The sequence below is a fragment of the Callospermophilus lateralis genome, chromosome 9 (assembly GCF_048772815.1).
Source record: "Callospermophilus lateralis isolate mCalLat2 chromosome 9, mCalLat2.hap1, whole genome shotgun sequence".
Taxonomy (NCBI): domain Eukaryota; kingdom Metazoa; phylum Chordata; class Mammalia; order Rodentia; family Sciuridae; genus Callospermophilus; species Callospermophilus lateralis.
This window is the reverse complement of record NC_135313.1, coordinates 3510188-3520411: the sequence shown is the minus strand read 5'-3', so window position 1 is coordinate 3520411 and position 10224 is coordinate 3510188.

Genomic DNA, 10224 nt, shown 5'->3' with positions numbered 1-10224 from the left:
ACTGTTTTTCTCTTTGAAACCAGGAAGTTCCTGGTAGAGACAGAAGTCATGTCTGTCTTCGCTCTTTCACTGGGTGATTTAGCCTCTATCAAATGATTTGGCTGCAGCAATTACTACCATGGTGTTTGCTAAAAAATAGTTCTGTCTCCATCGTTCCTCATACGTGCAACGAGCTAGAATTGTACTGTGAGAGGGGCTGTCCTTTCCCTCCCGTCTACGTGTTCAGTCATTTATTTGGACCAGCACGGCTGCGGGGTGCTGGCTATGTCCCAGGAGTGATGACCCATTACTAGGCTCAGCTATCTTGTTCTTCACCTTGATCCCCTTCAGTCATTGTGAGGCCTTCATTTCCGGCACCACAGGATGTTCCTGGCTGGTTTTGCGTGTGCCCCGAGTCAGGCTGTGTCAGCTCTCCCTCCAGGGAGCCCGGGCCCTTCCCTGGAGACTCTTCCCAGGCCTGGGGATGAGTGCATTCATTAGTGCGGGTGTCCATAGCTGTTTCTCGGCCTCTCATTTTTTCTTCTCCATTTTGGGAGCAAATTTCTGCCACATGCATGTCAGATAGAGCACTAGGCTCCAGGATATATAAAGAACTCAAAAACTTAACACCCAAACCCCCTAACAACCCAACTGGCCTCTCATTTGTCACCGTTTGTGTCCCATTTGGGATTCTCCGCTCTCTGGGTGGGGGGGGCTGAAATGGCCTCAGTACCTCTGCAGAGGCTGTCTCCCCCCCCCCACAGGGGAAGTCAGAGCCCAGCACTCCCACCTGCCTCCCAGGGCCCTGTCCCTGCGGCATCCTGCATCTCCTGGGCAAAGGTGAGGAATGCAATCAGTTCCAACAGAGCCCAGCGGGGTCAGACCTGGGGCCGACAGGAGCCCAGCACATGGCCCTCTGCCCTCCTAAGTGCACTGTCCCCCAGACAGGCCCCGTTGGAGGGAGGACTGACCACAGGATTTCAGGTAGCCCGGTGCCTCTTCAACCTGAGCTTGTCTTTTTTTCTGTTTGCTTCACCTTCACTTGATTGAAAAGAGCCAGTGGAACATTTCTCACCTGAAAATCCCAGAAATGTTCCCAAATCTGAAAGCTGTGAGCACAGACATCGCACCTCTAGGGCAATGCCACGTCCAATGCCACGTGACTGGTCCCGGGGAGACTCAGGCACACTGCACAGATCACAGGACGTCCCGTGTGTGTGGCCCAGCACAGGTGGCTCTCCAAGCCGGCATCCACCCCAGGTCACGAGAACCCCCCTGGGGGCCAAGACTCCTCAGTCTGAAACCTCTGGTCAGCTTTCCCCACCAGGAATCGCCACCCTGCAGGGGACCTGGGGCCTGGGAGGGAGGCTTCCCTTTGAAGTATGCGGATGGATATTCCTATGGCAAGGGCATCCTATTGCAGGTGGACTTGTTTCAAAGTAGCAAGACTCTTTCCTTTTCTCTTCTCTTGTTCCCCTACTTCAGTGAGATTGCTCAGAGCTCAGGAGGGTAGGTAAGAGTGGGGACTTCCACACACTGAGCAGGGAAGTTCGATCCAACCAACCAAAATAGGAAAAAAATAAAATAGGCAAGGATTCGTGTCAGCACTTTTGTAACAATAATCCTGAGGGGGAAAGGCCCCCGAAATAGTTAATCATAGAAAAGGTGAAAAAAAATGATCGTATATAATATTGTATATTATTGATCTAGTGTCCTGACAGGACATCACAGTGTCACTGAACGGTTTTCCCAACAAGTCGTATGAGCACCATGGAAGCTGCTCACGATGCTGTGGGGAGCAAACTAGTCGGGGACAGCAAGCCACACTCGGAGGGGAGGGGACTCCAAACTTTGTTCACGCGGCCCAGAGGGGCTCACTGCAGATTCTGAGGCCCACCACCAGTTTCTACAACAGTTACAGGCTACTGGGTGCCCGGAATTTTCCAGTCTAAAGCACACCTAGTTTGTCAGTGGGGTTTCAAGTGGGAAGCAAAGAGTGTGATAAGGGGAAGAACTGGTACCTTTTAGGAGGCCTTGGGCCCGGAGCCTCCACAGAGGCATTTACCCTTCAAAGGGAAGTGCTTAGATCCAAACCTCAGGAGGGAGGTGCTGATCAGGTTCAGAGGAGGGGCTGCCTGGAGAGGTGAGGAGGGGCGCTCCCTCCCCAGGCTCCAGTGCTCCACAGGGCTCCCAGCTGGTTGCACCCGGGCCTGGGTCAGCGCCCACACAGTGTACAGTATGAAGCTGAAAAAGGAAGTTACAGTGCTGGGCTGGCTGGCCTTCGGACACCACACACGCACGCACACGCATGCACACACACGCACACACACACACACACTCTTTATGAATATTTAAAGGAAAGGGGGGAAATGTACAAAGTGTCGCTAGTGGTTATATAATGGTACTTTGTGTAATTTTCTTTTCATTCTTATTTTTATATCTTTTTATCTTCCTGAAGGAGCCCCGAATGCTTTGATGACAATGGAGAAAACAACGTTTTCCATTTCTGGTGAGAATAATAGCTCTGTGGGCTGAGCAGTATATTCGGTCTTAGTGGGTGAATGACTGATTTCGTGGGGATTTTTTAAAATAATGATTCTCAATTACAATGGGGTCTGACTGGCAGAGCTATCTGGGAAGGAAAAAAAAAACTTTTCCAAAATACATGCACTCATCTGGCCCGGTCCCCGTCCACACGAGCAGCTGAGTGCTCCCCCGACACTCTCTAGCTTAGTCATTTTATGTTGCTGTAACAGAATACTTGGTACTAGGTAGTTTGTAAAGGAAAGAAGTTTGTTTTAGCTCATGGTTTGGAGGCTGAGAAGTCAAGTTCAGGCAGCCACCTCTGGTGAGGGCCTCTGGCGGCTTCAGCTCATGGCAGAAGGCAGAAGGGCGAGTAGCCGTGTGAGGAAGGCGCCAACCAGCCTTCTCCTGAGGTGTTTGGAGAGGTTCTGGACAGCGAGGTCTCACTTGCACCAGAAGGGCATCGAGCCCTCCTAACACCCAGGCCACCTCACCACTGCCGCCACAGCACATCCCAGCGTGAGTCCGAGAGGGCTCCTCTCAGGCCATAGCACACACAGACACATGGACACAGAGTCACGGACACTAAGATCGCCCCCTGGCTTGTCCTGCACCACCAAGGCCTGGGACACCTGCTGCAAGGAGTGCCACTCTCCAGGGGCAGAGGGGTGGACCAGGGCTCACTCGATCCTACCAGCTGTAGTTTTAAAACATAAAGGAACACTTGGAAACCAAAGAAAGCAGTTACAATCCTGTCTCTTTTGAGGGGCAAGTTTAAATTATTGCACTTCATACTGGGGCTCTGGGGAAATCCATTTTAACTTTCAGGATGAAACCCCTGCCCGGCCTTTCCTGGCTCACAGGGTGGTGCAGGGGGCTGCAGCTGCCCGCTGGGACCCACCCTGGCGCTTTTAGGTGCGGTGCCTTGAACACATTCCTCAGCCTCCTTGAGGCTGTTTGTCTTGAGTTTGCAGAATCCCTATGAGGATGGTAATGCTTTCTTCCAAGCTCATGGTGCCATAGTGAAACGGAAAAGAGATCCCCACAAAAGACACCTAGAATGGTGCTTGGCCAACGGTGGGTACTCGGTACTTTCAGTGTTACCACCCACATCATCGCCTGCCACATTGCTATTCTGCTTTGTCCATAGCAGAGGTCACCAGTAGTGGTCCACGGGAAAGTTCGGGTCTGCAGATGTGCTTTGGCTGCACTGCACAGTCTTTTAAAACACGAGTTAATCAACATGAAGAAAGTGGGAGATTTTATGCAAAGTGCCAGGTTTCTCACTTCTCTCGGGGCAGTCTGGGCATCTGGAGGTCCTGGGCCCGTCTTCCTGCCGAGTGGAAACCGCAGGAGCTGGTGGCTGCTTCCCCTCCTGGGACCCATGACCCTTTAGCTCCGGGCCCATTTCACTCATTCTTGTCAATGTCCCTGTCCCTCACCCACGGGCACTGGGCTTGTGATCTGTCTATAAATGCTTACCATCTTCCTCTACCGAATGATGCTGCTTGTTTTGTCAGAACAAGGGGAGGTCTACAGCAAAGGCCACGCAGACACAGGGTTGGGTGATTGGTGTGTGTGGACAGTCCATGGTGTGTGAGCTTGTGGACACAGACAATGGTTGAAAGCAGGTCTCAAACTGGAAGATGGTTGTAAGGAATCAGAGCTGGGACAAGGGCATAGGCCAAGGTCAGAGTAGGCCCAAAGCTGGGCATGCCAACCCAGTAGACCTGACACGCTGGGGCTCAGCACCCAACAGAGGTCCTGCAGGGGCCCCTGACCACCAGGATCCCTTACCAAAGCTCTGGAATCCCAAGTTCTGAGATAAGGGCAGGCCCCAAAATTGGCCATTTCTCCAAAATGATCAGAGCAAGACATGCTATGGTTAGGTGAGCCAAATGCCTCATTGATCCAGAGAGCTAGCTGTCAGACCCACTGTGCCCACTGCACTGGCCCCCGTGGGGATGGGGTCTCCTTGCAGGGTTGAGAAGAGCATGGGGCAGGAGAAGAAGCGAGGGATTGGGCCAGGAGGGCACGGCCTTCAGAGCCTCAGTCACAGAGGGAGAGCTCAGGTCAGCCCCAGCACATTGACCAGGCTCAGCCAAGCGGAGACTGGCCTCCTTTGTCCTGGGACTTCACAAATGAGCCTGTGACTCCCAAAATGTCACCGGGTTCAGGGCCTGCATTCATGGGCCTGCAGACCAGCTGGGTGTTCCACAAATGTTGCCTCTGGGTGGGCTTCGGACCCTTGGATTCAGGTGGGAGTGAGGGCAGGCTGAGTGACCCCAGCTGGCACCGTGGGGCTGCAGTCCTCGGGAGCCCAGGGCACTGACTCATGTTCCCACAGCCTGGGCATCTTTTCCTTGTTCTGAGGGAGCTGCACCTGGCCAGTCGCCCTCGCCGTGGGTGGGAAAGTTCCATCTCTAGGGTGTGGAGTACTCAGTCCTCTTCAGTAACAGGCCTTTCTAACCACAGCGAAAGGGCAGAGTCCTCTAGAGATCTGGAGTTTCCAACCGTGGACACACACCCGCCCTCTGTCCCAGGTCCTGGTGTTCCCTGGAGAATTCCCCGCACAGCCGAGACTGTGGGGTGAGCAGGGCCAGGCCAGGGGCTGCTCCCACACCTCTGTTCTCCGCCTGCCAGGCCACCAGTCCCTGCTGCCACCACAAATCAACTCACTCAGCAAGAAGAGAAAACTTTACCCAAAAATCTCTAATCCATGGCTCAAGATGGCAGGGCCACAGGTCAGACTTTGGAGACTTGAGAGAATAGTGTGAGATGTGAGCTCGCCCCAGAAGCAGCGGCGAGCCTTCCAGAGGCAAGAACCTTCGGGGAGCGTCCTCCAGGCACGGAGCTGACGGAGCGGCTATTAGGTCAGTGGTGGCGACTTAGTGGCCACTTAGAACAAAGCAGCCCGCATGGGAAAGGAATATCAATCAGATGCCGGCGGAAATGCCTGTCAATCAGCCAGATCTCCTAACGCCTGTCAATCAGCAGGACCCCCTGGCCAATCCTGGAGTTAGCCAACTCCCCTGACCAACTCCAAAGGGACAAGGGACCCTAGAAACACCTTTTCCTGTCCCAAGCCCTTCCCTTCCTGCTATGAGCCCCGTAAAAGTCCAGTCCGGTCGAGCTCCCACGGGGTTTCCCCTCAGACCCTTCCCCTGTCCCCTCTGTGGGTCTGACGGAGTTCCGCCCGGGAGTGACATCTCAATAAAGCCTCGCTCGGCGGCCCTTTTAAATCTGCCTCCTTTGGTTGCTGCCCGCCTCGCCAGATCTGACAGTGGCCGGTCAGTGCACTTGACTGTCTCTGGACAAAAGCTCTAGAATTACAAGTTTTGAGATAAGGGCAGGCCCCCAAATTGGCCATTTCTCCAAAATGATCACAGCAAGACATGCTATGGTTAGGTGAGCCAAATGCCTCATTGAGCCAAGAGAGTTGGAGGTGGGGGACCCTGGCAGAGGCCCCAAAGATCTTCATGCTCAAAATTGCAGGGTCTGGAGGGCGTGCTGTGGGGGTGCTGCAGAGGTCCACAGGGAGCTGCTGGAGGTCAGCAGATGTTCTGGTGGGCCCACTTACATGGCCTGAGACAGAGGTCACAAAGACAGATGGGGTGAGCTTCCACTGCACCGCGGTCTTCATCAGCACTGGCCTGTTGTCACCACCTAGCAGGCCTACAGCAGACCCAGGGTGCCCACAGGCAGGGATGTCTTGGGGTGGGCAGCAGCTGGCAGCTGGTGAGTGGTGATAGGCGGGACTGGCAAGTTAGCCAGACGCTCATGAGGTGGTCTCCCCGGGGTGGGCGACCTGGCTCCTTCACCTGTCACTCATGGAGGGCCAGATTGCAGGGGAGGGGCCTGAAGTCACGGAGGACACACGCCCGTCCTGGTGATATCTCAGGAGTCGCCCCAGAGACAGACTTGGGCCCAAACCCAGGGTGACCTGGGAGCTGTTTCCTTCTCTGTTAGCAGGTTTAATCTCACGTCCCGGGAGCTTTGGGTGAGGATTCTCTGTGGTGCTAGGTGGCAAGCACCCTTCCCACGGAGCCTTTAGGCTGGGTGCTCTAAACCACCCCCTGGCTGGCTTGGAAAACTCAGGCGGAAGAGGCAGATCTGCAGGGTGTCTGCAGACTTACTGCTTCTGGCTTTAGTTGCCTGATGCTACGAGACCAGTGGCCCCCAAACTCAGTGGCTAAAAACAACAGTGACTAATCATCTCATGGTGGGCCGGGGATCCAGGAGCAGCGTGGTGGGTGGTTCTGGCTGGACACTGCTCCGTGGAGGGCAGCCACTGCCATCCAGGGAGGGTCACAGGCACTGGAGGCTGGACGGGGCTGGAGGGGTCCCCTCCAAGGTGGCCCATCCCACGGTTAGCAATTGTGCTGGCAGAAAGTCACACCCTCACCACGAGGCTCCTGCAGCCGCCCGCGCTGCTTGGCTTCCTCACACTGGCCCTCCGCGGTGGCCCTGCAGGTGAGCAACGTCCACCATAATCTGGCCACGTTGGGTGGGTCGGCGCCACAAGTCCCTGCCCAGGTGTGAGTGGAGGGGCCTGGACCTGCCTGGTTTGATAAAGACAGTCTGGAAAAAATCTTTCTTTTTAATGAAAAAATTGGCTGGACTAGTGAGGAGCCGGAAAAACAGAATATTCAAGAATGATTAAGAATCCATCTAATTTATGTCATACTGCAAAATTCTCACACTTCAGAAAAACAACAGCCTGGCTGTGGGGGTCCAGGGCAGTGTTGCCCATGAGACAAGGCTTTGAGGAGGACAGTGGGCAAGTGCTCACTGCAGAGCAGGCCTCCCTCACCCAAGCCCAGATGTCCGCTCAGTCCTCTGGCCCCGCTCAACCCCTGGCTCTCACAGAATCTCACTTCTCAGAGAAAATGGAAGCACCCGAGACTCCCCAACCTGCACGCCGCCAAACCTGCACCGCCCGGGTCTCCTTCCTGCCCCCGCACTCCCCTGGGATGATGAAGAGTGGCCCCAGCCCAGAGGGCCTGCGGCCAGCCAGCCTCTGTCCTCACACTGGACCCCACCCCACTCTCCACTTTGAAGGCTGGCCGCAGGTTGATTCCCACCCACAGGGTGTCCCCGACATCTGGCTCCATCAGTTCCCGCCATTCCCATCTCTAGAAACCTGCCCAGGTCACCGCCAGCACCACAGTCAAAATCACCAGCAGCAACTGTGCCCTGCCCCCTCCTCCCTGCACCTCCGTCCTGCCTCCCTGCTCCCTTCACAGGTCAGTGTCTCCAGACAGAGGTCCTCAATGGCTGTCCCCACTGTCCAGCCTCACTTATTCCTCTGTTCACTTCTGTCTGGCTTCTGTCGACACAGCCTCGTGGGTCTGCTCCTGCTGTGGGAGAGGGGCAGTCCCGCAGACCCACCCACCCCGTCAGCTCAGCCTGCAGGTGGCTGAAGGGAGGTGCTTGAAGTGGACATGGAGTGTGTTTTAGGGCTCCCCACTTAGGCACAGACTGGGAGAAGAGACCTTCCCACTGGTCTCTTCAATAGTAAAGCTGATATTGTTCAGTTCTACTATCTAACGCCAGGGCCTTGAGAGGACCAGAAACGGATACGATTTACAGTCATATTCAGACTCCAACATATATAGTAGCTCCTGGTTCCCCTGCCCGGGAGTTGACTCCCAAGGACAAGGCCCATATCTGCATTGATCTCTCTGGTCCCCACCACCAGAATAGCCCTGAAACCCACTCAGGGCAGGAGCAGTGCTACAGCGTAGCTCAGGGTTCAAAACACTCTTGCACAACCTTTGCACTTGACTTTTAGAATAATGACATTCTGCACTCTCCACTCTTCAGCACTCCTGGGTCCAGGCGAAGCCAGGGAGTGTTGGGCCAAAAGCCCAGGGCAGAGCTGTCCCACAGGTAGTTAGGGGTTAAAGACCCACAGGATCAACCAACAGGGATTCTGAGTACATTTTGCCAGTTAAAAAGTGAAGTCGGCCTAAGCTTAACCTAACACCTTTCCTAAGTTCCAGTGCTGACATAGGTTCTTATGAGATCCAGGTGTGTGACTGGGTCTACACAGAACGTTTTAGAAGAAACATGCAGGTAACAGATTTGCCAGTGGGCCATACTTTTCAACTTTGTCACTTCCTTGATTTTCAGACTGGCAGACAGTAATGATAAAACTGGTCAAAATTATCAAAAACAACTGAAAATTTACCAAATCCAAATGTAACAACTTAGATTTGGATTTAGATTTAGATTGTATTTAGATTTAAATGGAAATAGAAAAACATTTATTCAAGATAAAGTACAGAAGTAGGAAAAACCCAAACTTGTGCTGTTTTTCCCTGGGGCTGCTCCATCCCCAGCCGCAGCTCAGTCAAGGTGTCCTTTAGTGTTTACCAGCAAATGAGGCTTGAAAACCCACAGCTTCCTGCCAGAGGGGGTTTCCTTGATTCTAATCCTACACAGAAAATCCCGGCACTTGAGGTGTTGTGAAGGATAACCAGCTATCTGAGTGGCAGATGAACAGGAGAGCAAATGCCTTGGCTAGCTTGGAGAAAGCAAGACTGATGGACTAGTGAGACATTTAGTGGGAAGATCAAGGCATGGGCTCCCAAAGCTTCCACTCTCCCTGGAAGTGTGAAAGGTTGTGCACACATGCAAAGGTGTGAGCATGTTCAGGGACAGACAGACCCTCCCTATATATACCTCCCTGGCTGTACATGAAATCTTAGACACATAGGGAGCAGATATGTAAATCTGTCAATGAAGAATTCCATACCCAGCAAAGCTATCCTTTTCATTCTTGATAGAGTCTTTTGATGCACAATGTTTTTAATTTGGAGTTCAATTCATCTATTTTTTAATCTCATTGTCTGCTCTTTTGCTGTCATATCCCTTTCTTGTCCTGCAGAGGGCAAAAGCCAGGAAGACATCTAAACAGCCTAGACTTTGAATACATCCCCGACTCACAAGCAGATGCAGCTGGACCTTACTGCCTCAGGCTGTCTGAGCACAAACTCAGCAACACTGAGCTGGAGGCAATTCTGAGGAAGTCACATTTTAAAATTAAAGCAACAATAATCTTTAAAAAAAAATGAGCAGAGAAATTAGACGAGATGGCTGAAGAAGAAGGAATCAGCAAACTTGAAGAGGGATCAGTAGAAATGATCCAAGAAATAGAACAAAGAAAAATGGATGGGGTCTTAGAAAACTGGGAGATATCAAGTGTACCAACACAACATCACGGGAATTCTAGACAGAGTAGGAACATAGGTGGGCAAATACAGGCAGCCCTCAGTCTCAATGGGTCCCTTGTGTGTGGTTCAACCAGTTACAGATTAAAAGTATTGGGGAAAAATTGCATCTGTGCTATACTTTAACGTATATTTTTTTTCTTGTCATTATGAACTATTTACATATTATCTACACTGTATTCAGATTTTAAGTAATCTAGAAAGACTAAAAGCACATGGAAGGATATACTAGGTTATATGCAAATATCAAACCATTTTATAAAAGGGATTTGAGCATCCTCAGATGTTGGTATCTGGGAGGGTGAAATCCCAGAGCTCATCCCAATGCATAGCAAGAGACAACTGTGCATTTGAAAAAACAATGTCCTAAAGCTTTCCAATTTAATGAAAAAAATCTAATCTACCAGTCCCAACGCTCAATTAACCTCAAGTATGATAATACCAAGATTCACACCTAAACTATATAAATTATTAAATGTGAGAGACA